Genomic DNA, 17,337 nt, shown 5'->3' with positions numbered 1-17,337 from the left:
TTAGAATGTCTGTCATTTAAAAATCCACAAAGAATAAATGCTGGAGAGGATGAGCAGGAAAGGGAATCCTCCTACATATGAGTATGTAAATTGGTACAACTGCTGTGGGTTGCCATGCCCTTCTCCAGGGGACATTCCAACCCAAGGATCAAAGCCAGGTCTCCCACATTGCAGGCAGATTCTTTACTGTCTGAGCCACCAGACTCAGAAGCCCTACACAATTGATACTAAGTATAAAATAGATATTGCCTGGAGAATCCCATAGACATGGAGCCTGGTGGGCCACAATTCATAGTGTCACAGAGTCAGACACGACTGAAGTGACTTAGCATGCACGCACCCATAAACAGATAAATAATAACCTATTTTATAGCACAGGGAACTCTACTCAGTGATCCATGGTGACCTAAATAGGAAGTAAATCCAAGAAAGAGGGGATATATATGTGTATATATATATATATAGTTGTTGTTGTTTAGTTACTGAGTTGTGTCTGACTCTTCTATGACCTCATGGCCTGCCATGCTCCTTTGTCCATAGGATTTCTCAGGCAAGAATACTGGAATGGATTGCCATTTTTGTGTCCAAAGGCTCTTCCCAACCCAGTGATGCAACCGCAGTCTCCTGTTTGGCAGGCAGATTCTTTACCACTGGGTCACCTAGGAAGCCCATATGTATATGTATAACTTATTAAATTTGCTGTACAGCAGAAGCTACCACAACATTGTAAAGTGATTATACTCAAATAAAAATTAATAAAATTAAATAAAATAAATTCTCTGTCAGGTAACGTTAAGAGCCAAATACCCTGGGAAATTTTTTAATGTTTCTTTTTCCTCTTGGTTTTCCATGAGGTGTCTTTTATATAAGTATTTTTAAAATCACAAACATTGTAGATAAAAAACTGTACAACTCCTTCAGAAAGGATATTGTTATGCTTCTTCTATTTAAGGGATAGACTTAAGGATAGAACAACTTATTTAACTCATTCTCAGGGCAAAGCTTGGCTTAAAACAGGAATTGTGCCATTGTCAGGACCAGGGCTCTTCATAGAGAAAGAGAACACTAAGATTATGGTAACTTCACTGGTATCTTACAGCTTTCATCTCTGCTCCATCACTAGGTCATTATTTTAAAAAAATTTTTTTTCTTTTGAACTTTTTACTTTGTATGGGGGTATAGCCGATTAACAATGTTATTATAATTTCAGGTAAACAGCCAGGGACTCGGCCATACATATACATGTATCCATTTCCCCCCCAAACTCCCCTCCCCTCCTAAATATTATTTAGTTTAACTGACTTTCCTGTTCTTTAACCCTCCCAACCCTCTAATCATCGCTGTTTCTTCAGGAAACCAGACCCAGGTGCTGCCGCGGTGCAACCGCTTTGTGTCTGAACCAACAGGTTCTGCAGCCTCAGAGGAGAGCGCCCCCTACTGCTCAGGTGAGGTTCCCACAGGAGATAAGATCCTTCTCATTCCCCTGTCACCGCCCCATTGTCCGATTTCTCTCTCCTCAGACAGCAGACAGCTCCGCCTGGTGGACGGGGGCGGTCCCTGCGCCGGGAGAGTGGAGATCCTTGACCAGGGCTCCTGGGGCACCATCTGTGATGGTGGCTGGGACCTGGACGATGCCCGCGTGGTGTGCAGGCAGCTGGGCTGTGGAGAAGCCCTCAATGCCACGGGGTCAGCTCACTTCAGGGCGGGATCAGGGCCCATCTGGCTGGAAGACCTGAACTGCACAGGAAAGGAGTCCCACGTGTGGAAGTGCCCTTCCCGGGCCTGGGGACGGCACGACTGCAAACACAAGGAGGACGTGGGGGTCATCTGCTCAGGTCTGTGCTGCTCACTGTCCACAGGCTGGGGGAGGGGTGGGGCTCTGAAGAAAGGGGATCTGATCCCTGAGGGAGAGATGCTGCAAGGACCAGAGAAGGAGGCTTCCTCCCATGGAGCGCGTCTTTCCAGCAGACGTGAAGACGAGGTCCTTTTACTGCCTCCTGAAGCAACTGAGATTCTGGTCCTTTCTTCTCAGTAGTGTTTCCTGGCAGAGCCTTTTCTCACAGTTTTTCTTTGAAATCAGGGCTCACCCTTCTGGCACATATGGTAGAGAAGTCTTAAAGCCACTGTGCTAGTTTTCATTTGGTCTATAACAAATTGCCACATTGTTAATGGTTGAAAGCAATATATTTATTTCCTTATACTTCTGTGGCTTAGATGTCCAGCAGAGATCTCACTAAACTGTGATAAAAGTTTCAGCAGGGCCACATCACTTTTGAGCCTCTGGGAAAGAATCTGTTTCTTGTCTTTTCAAGCTTCTAGAAACTGCTTGCCTTCCTTCACTAATAATCCTATTCTGTTCATCATCAGACCAACAATGCTCCACCTCTCAATCCATTATCCATATTCACATCTTCCTCTAGCCAGAACGAGGAAAGGGATTCCACTTTAAAGGACAGTGGGTCTAAGAATGTGATTAGAATGTGCTCAGGTGGTTAATCCACCATATTTCAGGTTAATCTTACCATCCCAAGGGCCATACCTTAATCACATAGATAAAGTCCCTTTTGCCAGATAAGGAAACATAGACACAGGTTCCATGTAGACATTTGTGGGTCCATTATTCTATCTGCCTCCACACTGTCCACATCACATCCCTTTCATACACTCTTTTAGATGTTTTGTCAGGAAGCAGGAGTCAGCTCCCTCTCCCTGCAGGTGTCCGGGTTGGTCTTCCTCTCAGTTCATATCCACCACATCAGGGTGGTAGAAATATTTAGAAAGACAGACACAAATGGACAAACTCAAGTAAAAAGGAGACAAGTTTCACTCTGGTCATCTAGTGGATTTGCTTCCTCAGCTGGGTCACAGATGAGTGTTCACAATTTTGGGATAGAGGAAAACCCAGAGCACTGAGTGCAGTGCTCACTCTGTCCCATCTCCTCCCTTTCAATCTTAGAGTTCCTGGCCCTCAGGATGGTCAGCGAGGACCAGCAGTGTGCTGGGTGGCTGGAAGTTTTCTACAACGGGACCTGGGGCAGTGTCTGCCACAGCCCCATGGATGAGGTCACTGTGTCCATCATCTGCAGACAGCTTGGTTGTGGGGACAGTGGAAGTCTCAACACGTCTGTTGGTCTCAGGGAAGGTTCTAGACCCCGGTGGGTAGACTTGATTTAGTGTCGGAAAACGGATACCTCTCTCTGGCAGTGTCCTTCTGGCCCATGGAAATACAGTTCATGCTCTCCAAAGGAGGAAGCCTACATCTCATGTGCAGGTGACTCATGTCCGTTTCTGTGTTTGTCCCAATTCTGTAGGATGTTATTAGTGAGATTTGATATTTTAAAATCTAAGTGAATTAAGTTGCATTTATAAAATGAAGTTTGGATGGAGCTAATTTAATCTACAAGTTCCAAACTTGTTTTATTAAAAATTTTTAATTGAGATAATTCATACAACATTGTATTCTTTGCTGTGTACAACATAATGCTTATATGTTTGTGTGTATTGATAAACGATCACTACAGTAAGTCTAGTTATATCTATATCTATATCTATATCCATATATATTGATCCATAAATATATATCCATATATATAGTTAAATATTTTTCTTACATAATGAGAATGTTCAAGAGGTATTTTCTCGCCATCTTTCAAATAGACAGTACACTATTCACTGTAGTCAGCTTACTGTATGTTATATCTCTTCACCTATTAGTTTTATAATTCGAATTTATACCTTTTGATTACCTTTGCCCACACCAAATCCCCCACCTCTGGCAGCCACCAACTACTCAGCATCTCTGAACTTGCTTTTTGTTTTAAGATTACACATATAAATGAGATTATATGGTATTTTTCTTTCTCTGATTCGTTTCACTTAGCATAATGCCCTCAAGGTCCATCCATGTTGTTGAAACTGGCAAGATTTTCTTCTTTTTTATGGGTGGATATATGTCTATATTGCATTTTCTTTATTCTTTCCTCAGTGAAGACTTAATTGTTTGAGTCATATATATTGCTATAAAATACTAAAAGGTAATACTGTTAAAGTGCTGTAGTTAATACGTCAGCAAATTTGGAAGATTCATCAGCATCCACAGGACTGAAGAAGGTCGATTTTCATTTCAATCTCAAAGAAGGGCAATGCCAATGAATGGTCAAACTACCGCACATTTGTGCGCATTTTACATGCTAGCAAGGTGATGCTCAAAGTCTTTCAAGCTAGGCTTCAGCACTAAGTGAACTGAGAATTTCCAAGATTTACAAGCTGGGCTTGGAAAAGGCAGAGAAACCAGAGATCAAATTGCCAACATTTGTTGGATCATAGAGTAAGCCAGAGAATTTCAGAAAAACATCTGCTTCATTGACGACATAAACAATGAACTGTGGAAAATTCTTAAAGAGACAAGAATACCAAAGCACCTTACCTGCCTCCTGAGAAACCTGTATGCAGGTCAAAAAGCAGCAGTTGGAACTGGACATGAAACAACCGAGCGGTTCCAAATTGGGAAAAGAGTTCATCAAGGCTGTATATTGTCACCCTGTTTATTTAACTTATATGCAGAGAACATCATAGGAAATGCCTGGCTGGAAGAATCACAAGCTGGAATCAAGATTGCTGTGAGAAATATCAACAACCTCAGATATGCAGATGATACCACTCTAATGGCAGAAAGTGAAGAGGAATTGAAGAGCCTCTTGTTGAGGGTGAAAGAGGAGAGTGAAAAAGCTGGCTTACAGCTCAACATTCAACATTCTGAAAACTAAGATCATCAGCACTTCATGGGAACTAAAAGGGAAGAAAGTGGAAACTGACAGATTTTCTTTTCTTGGACTCCCAAATCACTGCTGACGGTGACTGCAGCCATGAGATTAAAAGAGGCTTGCTCCTCTGTGACAAAACTAGACAGAATATTAAAAAGCAGAGGCATCACTTTGCTGACAAAGGTCCATATAGTCAAAGCTATATTTTTTCCAGTAGTCGTATCTGGCTGTGAGAGCTGGGTTATAGAAGAAGCTAAATGCCAAAGAGTTGATTCTTTTGAATAGTGGTGCTTGGATGCCTCACTTGAACTGAGAGTCATTTGGGCAGCAAGGAGATCAAAACAATCAATCCTAAAGGAAATCAACCCTGAATGTTCATTGGAAGGACTGATGCTGAAGCTGAAGCTCCAATACTTTGGCCACCTGATGAGAAGAGCTGACTCATTGGAAAAGATCCTGATGCTGGGAAATACTGAAGGCAAAAGAAAAAGGGGGCCGCGGAGGATGAGATAGTTAGATAGCATTGCCAGTTCAGTGGACATGAATTTGAGCTAATTTTGGGAGATAGGAAGGAGAGAGGAGGCTGATGTGCTGCAGTCCGTGGGCTTGCAAGAGTCAGACACAGCCTAGCAACTGAACATAAGTTGCTGCAGTGAACATTGAGTTTTCAAGTTAGTGTGTTTGTTTCCTTCAGAGAAATACTCTAAAGTGAAATTCCTGAATCATATGGCAGTTCTATTTTTAATTTTTGATGCACCTCAATACTGTTTCCATAGGGGCTGCATCAACTTATATTCCCTCTAACAGGAAAGCAAGAGCTTTCCTGTCTCTTCATTTTCTCCTCAACTCCTGTTATTGCTTCTTTTCGATAAAAGACTTTCTAGAGGATATGAGGTGATATCTTGTTGTGGTTTTGATTTGTATTTTCTGATGATAAGTAGTGTTGAGCACGTTTTCATGTACCTATTGGCAAGTTGTATGTATTCTTTAAAAAAAAATGTCTATTCAGGTTCTCTGCCCATTTTTTAAAAATCATATATATATATTGCAACTGAGTTGTATGAGGTCCTTGTGTATTTTGGATAATAATCCTTACCAGAAATATAATATGCAAATATTTTCTCCAATTCTATAGGTTGCTTTTTCATTTTGGTGATGGTTTCCCTAATTGGGTAGAAGCTTTTTAGCCTTATGTCATCACAACTGCTTGTTTTTACTCTTGTTCCCTTTGTTTTTGGTGTCAAAGCCAAAAAATCATCACAAAGACTGGTGTCAAGGATTTTATTCTCTGGTTTTTTCCTGTAGAAATTTTATGGCTTCAGGACTTGTGATCAAGTCTTTAATCTATTTTGAGTTAATGTTTGTAAATGGTGTAAGATAGTGGTCCAGTTTCATTTTTTGCATGTGGCTGTCCAATTTTCCCCATGCCATTTACTGAAAAAACCATCCTTTTCCCACTGTATATTCTTGGCTTCTTTGTCAAAAATTAATTGACCATTGAAATGTGGGTTTATTTACGGGCTCTCTATTCTGTTCCATTGATCTCTGTGTCCATTTTTATACCAAGAACATACTGTTTTGATTAATATAGCTTTGTAATACAGTTTGAAATCAGGAAGCATGACACCTCTAGCTTTGTTATTCTATCTCAAGACTGCTTTGGTATTCAGCATCTTTTGTGGTTCCATGCAAATTTTAGGGTTGTTTCTTCTGTATCTGTGAAAATTTCCAGTGGAATTTTGATAAGGATTGCAGTGAATCTGTAGATTGCTTTGGGTAGAATGGGCATGTTAACAATATTAGATCTTCCAATCCATGATCACAGAATATCTTTCCATTTATTTGAGTCATCTTCTTCAGTATCTTTCATCAATGTCTTATGGTTTTCAGTGTACAGGTCTTTCACCTGCTTGGTTAAATTTATTCCTAGATATTTTATTCATTTTCATGCAAATGTAAATAGAATTGTTTTCTCAGTTTCTCTTATAACAGTTTGCTGTTAGTGTAAAGAAATGCATATGATTTTTGTATACAGATTTTTCTTTCTACAACTTTACTGAGTGTATTAGTTCTCATACTTTTGGTGAAGTCTTTAGTGTTTTCTACATACAATATCATGTAAGGGGGTTTCTTTCCTTACTACTCTGATGGTAAAGAATCTGTCTGCAATGCAAGAGACCTGGGTTCAGTCCCTGGGTCAGGAAGATCCCCTGAAGGAAAGAATGGCAACCCACTCCAGTATTCTTGCCTGGAGAATCCCACGGAGAGAGAGGCCTGGCAGGCTGCAGTTCTTGGGGTCGCAAAGAGTCAGACAGGACTGAGTGACTAGCACTTTCACTTTTCAATCTGCAAAGAGTGTCAGTTTTGCCTCTTCCTTTCAGATTTGGATGTCTTGATTTTGTTTTTATTGCCTGATGGATCTGGATAGGACTACCAAAACTAAGTTGAATAAAAGTGGTGAGAGTAGACATTTTTGTCTTGTGTCTGATTTCAGAGGAAGAGCTTTTGGTTTTTTACAGTCAAGTATGATGTTAGCTGTGTACTTTTCATATGGCCTTAATTATGTTGAGATGCAGTCCTTCTATACCTACTTTGTATAAGAGTTCTTACCTTAAGTGGATGTTTAATTTGTCAAACACTTTTTCTGCATCCTTTGAGGATATGATTTTTAACTTCATTTTGTTTATTTGGTGTATCACATTGATTAATTTGTGAATGTTGAACTATCCTTGCATCCTTGGAACAAATATCAATTGATCATGGTGTATGATTCTTTTAATGTATTGTCAAATTCAGTTTTCTGATATTTTGTTGATTATTTTTGCACCTATATTTATCAGAGTATTAGCCCGTAATTTTCTTTTCTCATGGTGTCCTTATCTGGCTTTGGTATCAGACTAATTTTGGGTTCATCAAATCAGTTTGGAAGTGTTCCTTTCTTCTGTTCTTGGAAAAGTTAGAGACAGCTCCACCACTAACTACTGTTACATTGAGAATTGAGATTTCAGCAATAACTTTTGAATGAAATAAATAAATGCTGTCGAGGGTTACAAATAGTCAAACCATAGCACCTTATTCCTTCAACATTTCTCTCTCTGTTTCTCTCTCCCCTTCCCTCCCCCTCCACATATACAAACACACACACCCCATTCAGGTACACCTTGAATGGTTTGCTGGATGTTGCCTGAAGCCCACAGCTAAGAGAATGTGGGAACAGATACTTCAAAAGCAGAGGCTCACTCCCTTCCTTGCCTCTCTTTGCTCATCTCTTTTTCATTTTCATTTGAAGGCCAAAGAGGCATTAAACTATGAGACAATTTATTGATGATATTTTTCCTACAATGAAACCCCATGAATTGAGAGGTCGTAAAATCTTTGACCATGAAGATGAGCAACCCGCTCACAGAGGTCCTGCCATTGTTTTCTCAGAGGTTCTCTGCATAGAGCGGGTAGGAGTTTTGATAGGATGATCTGGAAAGAATATGTAAATATTGATACTTTATGACAGGTACTATTTACCCTTCTGGTTTTTTAAATTTATATTTATTTCTCTCAGCTTCAATTCTTTTAAATATATTTTCAGTCTTTTGTTTATTATTTCTGCATCTACTCAATACAAATTTTTCTCAGTAGGCTTTTTTTGACTATTGCAAAAATTTCTGGCTTACTCAGTGTGTACATATGTGTGTACATATATCTTCTCAGAATTCTACGAAGTCTTTCCTGTAAGCATACAGGAAAGGAAATCTCTTTTTAAGAGATTCCCAACCAACACTATAGGCTTTTCTGGTGGCTCAGAGAGCAAAGAAACTGCCTGCAGTGTGAGAGACCTGGGTTTGATCCCTGGGTAGGGAAGATCCAGTGGAGAAGGGAATAGCAATCCACTCCAGTATTCTTCTCTGGAAATTCCTGTGGACAGAGGAGCCTGGTGGGCTGCAATCCATGGGGTCACAAAGAGTTGGACATGACTGAGCAACTAACACACACACGCACATAACCAACACTACATTGTGGAGCAATTATCTTCCAATTAAAAATAAATTTAAAAAAGAGAGTTCCCTTTTACAACAGTAGTCTTTACTTGCCCACTTGTCACACTGAATAATAGGTAAGAGTAGTTTATAATCTATCTGATAATTTTCCATTAAAATTATGTACATGAGATTTTGAATACAAATTGACTCTGTGCTTCTGGACTGATTATTTTTAATATGAACTATTATCATAGACTGTTACCATCAATGTATATTTGGTTTACTATTTCACTGATTAGTATGTATTTAAGAAAAACAAATTTTATTTCACTGAATTTTATTTGTCTATTCATTCATTTAATAAATATTTATCAAGCCCCTATCTGGTATTTAGAAATGGTTTTCAATAGATATTTGTTGAATGAGTGCATACAATGTGCAGGCACTGTCCTAACAGCAGAAACATGGCATATATAAGATATACAAGGTCCTTCATCTAGTGGAACTTTCACTCAGAGGGGTGTGTACATTCGTAGATGTCTGTGTTTATATTTGCTGTGGGATGTGAAGACTGATTAACAAGTAAATATTTAAGGTAATTTCATCTGGTGATCAGATGCAGTGAGTTTCAGCGCAGGAGATAATAAGCCTGTGTTTTCATGTGTCCTTTGCACTGAGTCAGGCCTTAGATAATCTTATTTGGGGCAAGACTACTTGCCCCCAGCTGTCCCTGATCCACTGTTTCCCTGTTGTTTGCAGGAAGAAGACCCAAGAGCTGCCCAGCTGCTGCCCCCTGCACAGGTACCTCAGCCCCGCCCCTCCCCAGGGCCCCAGGGGCTCCTTCCTCCCACCAGGGGAGTCACAGGAGGGGCTGCTGCCTTTTCAGACAGAGAGAAGCTCCGGCTCAGGGGAGGAGACAGCGAGTGCTCAGGGCGGGTGGAGGTCTGGCACAGCGGCTCCTGGGGCACCGTGTGCGATGACTCCTGGAGCCTGGCAGAGGCCGAAGTGGTGTGTCAGCAGCTGGGCTGTGGCCCGGCCCTGGAAGCTGTGCGGGCCGCGGCGTTTGGCCCTGGAAACGGGAGCATCTGGCTGGACGAGGTGCGGTGCGGGGGCCGGGAGCCCTCCCTGTGGGACTGTGCTGCGGAGCCCTGGGGGCAGAGCGACTGCAAGCACGAGGAGGATGCTGGTGTGAGGTGCTCTGGTGAGTGAGGGGCTCGGGGTACGTCCTGGGTGAGCTGGGGTAGCGCGGTGGCAGTGGGCTGGGCCGGGCGTGGTGGGGAGTTTGTGTTCAGAGAGTGTCCGGGTGCTAGGGCTCTGATCTAGGACCGGGGAGCTGGGAGGACTGGAGACTGGTGTTATGGAAGCTGAGGGGTGATTTCAGGCTCAGGAGGGGAAAATGGTTTGCCCTGCGTTCTGGCCAATTTTTCTTCCCCACACTGCTGTTTTTCTCTTTAGGTGTAAGGACAACATTGCCCGTGACTGCAGCAGGTACTGTGACCTATGCCTGGGCAGCAGAGAATACTCAAATACTGGCGACCTGTTCTGTGCCTCCCTGACAACTCAAAAGAGGAAAGAATCTGAGGAGCTGTGGCTGCTGGGGAGGAGCCAGGGCATTACACTGGGGAAATCCCCTGCCTTGATGCCCAGAGTCAAAGTACTCATGCCCGGGGTCCAAGGAAGTCTGGTGTCCATGTTGTAAAATCTAACGAACTCCCACCTGCCCTTGAGTGTTGCTCCTCATTAGTGAGGTGCGGATCCCTGGACTGTTTGATGCTTTGTCTCCTGAAGCCCAAGGAGAAGGGATGAGCTGGGTCCTCAGAGACTGTCTCGGCAGGGCAGCTCCCTGACAATCCCCGGCTCTGCCTTGGGGCCACACTGGCCAGAGTGGAGTTGACTTGATGAGGACGAGACCAGGGGGAGCCCTGACACTGTCTGAGGCTGAGACACTGTTGTCTGGAGCTTCTGAAAATGGTGACACAGGGGATTTCTCTGTGCCCAAGACTATCTCCAGCCCTTTTTCCTGTTCTCCTTAGGGACCAGAACAACCTCAAATCCTCTGCCTGGCATCTTCTCCCTGCCTGGGGTCCTCTGCCTCATCCTGGGAGCCCTTCTCTTCCTGGTCCTCATCATCCTGGTGACTCAGGTGCTCAGATGGAGAGCAGAGCGCAGAGGTGGGCTGCAGGGGGAGCTGGGGACCAGGGAGCGTGTGTGGAGGCAGGAGATGGGGCAGGTGTGAGGAGGGGAGCCTGGGCCAGGTCTCTGCTCTGAGTTGCAGACTCCATGTGCTCCGTGCTGAGCTCTCAGGGCTGAGTAGACAGAGGGCTAGGGTGTGAACTCTCATAAGTCATGGCCTCTCCTGTGAGACCAGACAGAGTTGGCGCTGAGCTGTATTCAGGGTCAGACGAGGGGAGAAGGTGCTGACATGGTGCATATGGTGGGAGACGATGCTGAGGTCCTGGCAGCCCCCGTGTGAGCACCAGGGAGAGGAAGGGAGGGTCTGCTGGACCAGGGTGTCTGGGGCGGCTTCTCTTACCTGCTGGGGAATCTCTCAGCCTTATCCAGCTATGAAGATGCTCTTGCTGTAGCTGTGTATGAGGAGCTCAATTACCTTGTGACACCGAAGGAAGGTCTGGGCAGCCCAGGTGAGTGTCTCTGTCTGCCCTCCTGGGGCCTCTGGTTGTCACCACCCACTGGCTGTGAGCATCTTCTCAGCACGTGCAGACCTGATGTGTGCCCCAGTCTCACAGAGACTCCAAAGTGGCAGGATGGCCTCTCAGAGCCCCGTGATCTCCCAGCCTCTGTCTACGCTGCAGAAGCCAGGCCTGTCCCTTCTCAGCCTTAACACAGGTCCCGTTGGTGTGGGGAGGGTCATTCTGTGTGTTGTGTGATGTTTGTCTCCACTTGAGGTTTCCTGTCAGATGACTCACTGACTAAACGGCCGTATTACACCGGAGATGGTGAGGAAAACAGTGACTACAGATCTGCTCCAGGAAATAGAGGTGGACCTGCCTCGGCTGGGCTTTGGGGAGGAGAGTTTCCCTCATGGAGAGGAGATTTAAGGGGAATGGCTTTCCTCTGATGGACCAGAGGCATCCCTTGTGTCCAGATGGTGTTCTTCCTTCTCCTTCTCTGGCTGTTCTGTGATGTCTCACATCGGGGCTGGTCTCTCTGTGTCTGGAATCACACTAGGCACACAATATTTAAAAAAAAAATAACATCTGTAAAGCGCAATTTGTCAAAGGACTTTAGCAATGCTCAGTGGTGGAAGAGTTGCTTTGAGATATGTAGTTTCCACCAGAAAATATGAAGGTATGTAAAATCATGTTTTGGCTTATGGACACATCAAAATGAAACATGGTCTTAGAGAAAAAAGTATTTTGAACCAAGCAGTGACTGGTGGCTCTCTTCAGAAACTCAGAAACTCTGGGTCAGAAGGGATCTTAGGTATTCCCCAGACCAACCCACTTACTGTGGTTTCATACACTCCCTTGTCTGCTCTTGGAACCCCCAGATCAGAGGACTGATGTCCCTGCTGAAAATTACGATGATGTTGAAGAGGTCCCAGTGCCTGGAACTCCTCCTGCCTCTCAGGGGAGTGAGGAGGAAGTGCCCCCAGAGAAGGAGGATGGGGTGAGGTCCTCGCAGACAGGTGAGTGGGGTCAGGTGATCTCCTGCAACCTTTCTATCTGGGAAGAGTGAATGTGTGCTCCTCAATGCCAAGGCTCCCTGGAGATTCAAAATATAGGTAATCTCATACATCTGGTAGCATCATCTTGACCATATGCCATATTTAATGCTGTCACACTCCTTGCAGGGAGTGAGGAATCACTCTGCTTTTGGCATTTATGTCTCCATAATGTGACATAAACTTCACTTTATATGTGATATACTTGCATTAAGATTTATAGATTATGGAATTTCCTTTCAGTCCAGAGGTTAGGATTCTGCACTTTCACTACTAGGGCCCAGGTCCAACCCTGCTCAAGGAACTAAGATCCCTCATGCATTGTGTCATGGCCAAGGAGAAACTTATTGATTAATTGAGCATATTTATAAAGAAAGCTAAGCGCCAGAGAATTGATGCTTGAACTGTAGTGTTGGAGAAGACTCTTCAAAGTCCCTTGGATGGCAAGGAGATGAAACCAGTCAATTGAAAGGAAATCAATCCTGAATATTCATTGGAAGGACTGAGCTGAAGTAGAAGCTCCAATACCTTGGCCACCTGATGTGAAGAACTGACCCCTTAGAAAAGACTCTGATGCTGGGAAAGATTGAAGGCAGGAAGAGAAGGGGAAGACAGAGGATGAGATGGCTGGATGGCATCACTGACTCGATGGATATGAGTTTGAGCAAGCTCTGGGAGTCGGTAATGGACAGGGAAGCCCGGTGTGCTGTGGTCCATGGGGTCGCAAAGAGTCAGACATGACTGAGTGACTGAACTGAAGTGAACCAAATTCAAAGGTGGAACAAGTGTTTTAATAATATCTTTGCACTCTCTCATACATGAAGGCAAATCATTCAATATCACAGTAATCCAGGTCTATGCCGAATCAGTAATGCTGAAACAGCTGAAGCTGTGGTTCTATGAAGACCCACAAGAACTTTTAGAGGTAATACCCAAAAAAGATGTCCTTTTCATTATAAGGGACTGGAATGCAAGAGTGGGCAGTCAAGAGATACCTGGAGTAACATGCAAATTTGGCCTTGGAGTCCACAGTGAGGCAGGGCGAAGTCTAACAGAGTTTTGCCGAGAGAACGCACTGGTCATAGCAAATACCCTCTTCCAAAAACACAAGACAGGACTCTGCACATGGACATCACCAGATGGTCAACACGAAAATCAGGTTGATTATATTCTTTGCAGCCAAAGATGGAAATGCTCTATACAGTCAGCAAAAACAAGACTGGGAGCTGACTGTGGCTCAGATCTTGAACTCCGTATTGCCAAATTCAGACTTAAAATGAAGAAAGTAGGGAAAATCAGTAGACCATTCAGGTATAACCTAAATCAAATCCCTTACGATTATACAGTGGAAGTGACAAATAGATTCAAGGGATTCCGTCTGATAGGCAGAGTGCCTGATGAACTATGGACGGAGGTTCGTGACATTGTACAGGAGGCAGGGATCAAGACCATCCCCATGGAAAAGAAATGCAAAAAGGCAAAAAGGTTGTCTGAGGAGGCTTTACAAATAGCTGAGAAAAGAAGAGAAGCAAAAGACAAAGGAGAAAAAGAAAGATAGATCCATTTTAATGCAGAGTTCCAATGTAGCAAGGAGAGATAAGGAAGCCTTCCTCAGTGATCAGTGCAAAGAAACAAAGGAAAACAATGGAATGGGAAAGACTAGAGATCTCTTCAAGAAAATTAGTGATACCAAGGGAACATTTCATGCAAAGATGGGCTCAAGAAAGGACAGAAATGTTACAGACCTAATGGAAGCAGAAGATATTAAGAAGAGATGACAAGAATACACAGAAGAACTATAGAAAAAACACCCTCATTACCCATATAACCATGATCACTCACTGTGATCACTCACCTAGAGCCAGACATCCTGGAATGCAAAGTCAAGTGGGCCTTAGGAAGCATCACCATGAATAAAGCTAGTGGAGGTAATGGAATTCAGTCGAGCTATTTCAAATACTAAAAGATGATGCTGTGAAACTGCTGCACTCAATATGCCAGCAAATTTGGCAAACCCAGCAGGGGCCACAGGATTGGAAAAGGTTAGTTTTGATTCCAATCCCAAAGAAAGGCAATGCCAAAGAACATTCAAACCACCGCACAATTGCACTCATCTCACACACTAGCACACTAATGCTCAAAATTCTCCAAGCCAGGCTTCAACAGTAATGAACCATGAACTTCTAGATGTTCAAACTGGATTTAGAAAAGAGAGAGGAACAAAAGATCAAATTGCCAAAATTTGCTGGATCATCAAAAAAGCAAGAGAGTTCCAGAAAAACATCTATTTCTGCTTTATTAACAATGCCAAAGCCCTTGACAATGTGGATCACAATAAACTGTGGGAATTTCTGAAAGAGATGTGAATACCTGACCACCTTACCTGCCTCCTGAGAAATCTGTATGCAGGTCAAGAAACAACAGTTAAAAGAGAATATGGAACAGCAGTCTGGTTCCAAATTGGGAAAAGAGTATGTCAAGGCTGTATAGAGTCACCCTGCTTATTTAACTTATATGCAGAGTACATCATGCAAAATGCTGGGCTGGATGAAGCACAAGCAGGAATCAAGATTACAGGAGAAATATCATAACATCCGATATGCAGATGGTACGATGCTTATTTCAGAAAGTGAAGAAGAACTAAAGAGCCTCATGAAAGTGAAAGAGGATGGTGAAAAACTTTGCTTAAAGCTCAACATTCAGAAAACTAAGGTCATGGCATCTTATCCCACCACTTCTAGGCTAATAGTCAGGGAAACAGTGGCAACAGTGAGAGACTTTATTTTTGGGGGCTCCAAAATCACTGCATATGATGACTACAGCCATGAAATTAAAAGACACTTGCTCCTTGGAAGAAAAGCTATGACCAACCTAGAAAGCATATTAAAAAGCAGAGACATTACTTTGCTGTCAAAGTTCTGTCTAGTCAAAGCTCTGTTTTTTTCCAGTAGTCATGTATGGATCTGAGAGTTGGACCATAAAGAAGGCTAAGCACTGAATATTTAATGCTTTTGAACTGTGGTGTGGGAGAAGACTCTTGAGAGTCCCTTGGACAGCAAGGAGATCCAACCAGTCAGTGCTAAAGAAAATCAGTCCTGAATATTCATTGGAAGGACTGATGCTGAAGCTGAAATTCCAATGCTTTGTCCACCTGATCCAAAGAACTGACTCACTGGAAAAGACCCTGATGCTGGGAAAGCTTGAAAGCAGGAGATGGGGATGACAGAGGATGAGATATTTGAATGGCATCACCAATGCAATGGACATGAGTTTGAGCAAGAACCAGGAGTTGGTGATGGACAGGGAAGCCTGGAGTGCTGCAGTCCATGGTGTCACTAAGAGTCAGACACGACTGAGCAACTGAAGTGAACTGAACTGATACATAAAAGGTAGAGATTTAAACAAACGTATTGAATTGGGTGAAGTATGTTTATAATTTAAGATGAGCTCTGCTTATATGTTAACATTCATAAGTACAAAGTCTATGATATACGGTGACCTTAACATTAAGCCATGGTGGTGGATCATAGACTCAGAATTTGTGATCAGCTAAGATCTAACTTGCTCCAGATATTTCAGTAGCTGCGAGAAGACACTCATTCTCTAGAAAAGAGTATTTCTCCATCTGAGGGCCTGTGTGGTCTCTGGGGAGCGGCCATCTGTGGCTGCACCTGTGATAGTCTTTGTGGACATTTGGAGCAGGAGTCAAGTCATCCAAGAGCCGACTTGGGTTGTGAGTGAGGAATTCAGATTTTTCCTGTCTCCAGTCTCACTCTTAATGAGAATTCACATCTATCACCTGTGAAAGGAGAACATTTCAATTCTTTTTTATGATTCTTACCATTGCGGGTTATCTCCTTGCTATTGTGTGGCCTGGAAGCAAGTTTCCCAGAGCTCCTGTGTGAGCACAGATCTCCTGCGATGCAGGATTTCCACATGAGCTGAGGCCCCAGAGACCACATGGACTGGATCTGAGAGGACAGCTGGGATCCATCCTCACTATAACTCAAGTGAAATACCCTGATCCTCCCTGCCCAAACATGGGTCCCAGGGATGCTTTGTCATCACCACTTGCTTGACTCCTTCCACCATAGGGCTCTATCCCATTCCTGTGTCTCATTTCTAATCAAACTTCTCTTTACTATTTCAGGCTCTTCTCTGAACTTCTCCAGAGAGGTGGCTGATCCTGGGGAAGGAGGAGAGAGCCCTTGGCTGCTCCAGGGGCAGAAAGGGGACCCTGGGTACGATGATGTTGAATTCAGTGCTCTGGGAACATCCCCAGTGACTTTCTCATGATGCTTTATTAAATATGAGATGGAGCCTCAGATATTCTAACTGCCTGTATTTAAATAGAGTAGAGCTGACCTGTAATTGTGTTATGTGGAAATTTCTCAAAATGAGATATTCCGAATAAATTAACTTTTTGCTCTGATGCTAATTTAACAAACTTCATGTCAAATGATTTTAGAAGGTTGGTCCTCAAACACCATTTTCCTCAAAGGAAATACAAGATGAGTGAGCTGCCCTGCTCTCTCACCTGTCTTAGAGGCTAATGAGGGCATGATTTTGCCCCAGCTCGCAAATGCTCCAGGTCACTCTTATTAAGAAAAGGATATAAACTTGGCCGCATTCATACCCTCCTTCCTAACAAGATGAACTCATGGAGAACAAAAACAATTCTGAACATTCCTTGGTGCTCTCCCCGATATGTCACATCACCTGTTTGTGACTTGTTCCTTGACACCAGACTGAATGTGAGTTTCAAAGTGGAAGGTTGATTTGTGGGAGAGAATGGATACAGCTTTCCTTATCCTGCCTAAATGTTCATAGGCCAATTAAAAATCTAACTGTACATAACTACCTGTTCCTTTTTCATGTCTCATTTATTCCTTTAGTAGATACAGACACCTCTTTG

The 17,337-nt window shown here is 43.2% G+C and overlaps 1 protein-coding gene and 1 pseudogene across 2 annotated transcripts in view; both read left to right on the top strand.

The window, feature by feature from the left end:
* Nucleotides 1-17,337, top strand: part of LOC122679941 — a 405,877-nt gene that overhangs the window by 38,034 nt on the left and 350,506 nt on the right.
* Nucleotides 2,827-17,181, top strand: LOC122680753 (annotated as a pseudogene). The gene is made up of 8 exons (XR_006336772.1): nt 2,827-3,271; nt 9,497-9,538; nt 9,624-9,938; nt 10,193-10,225; nt 10,771-10,908; nt 11,290-11,379; nt 12,249-12,386; nt 16,573-17,181. The product of XR_006336772.1 is annotated as an antigen WC1.1-like (transcript).

The sequence above is a fragment of the Cervus elaphus genome, chromosome 22 (assembly GCF_910594005.1).
Source record: "Cervus elaphus chromosome 22, mCerEla1.1, whole genome shotgun sequence".
In the NCBI taxonomy this organism is placed as follows: domain Eukaryota; kingdom Metazoa; phylum Chordata; class Mammalia; order Artiodactyla; family Cervidae; genus Cervus; species Cervus elaphus.
This window is presented reverse-complemented; position numbering and strand designations above follow the sequence as displayed.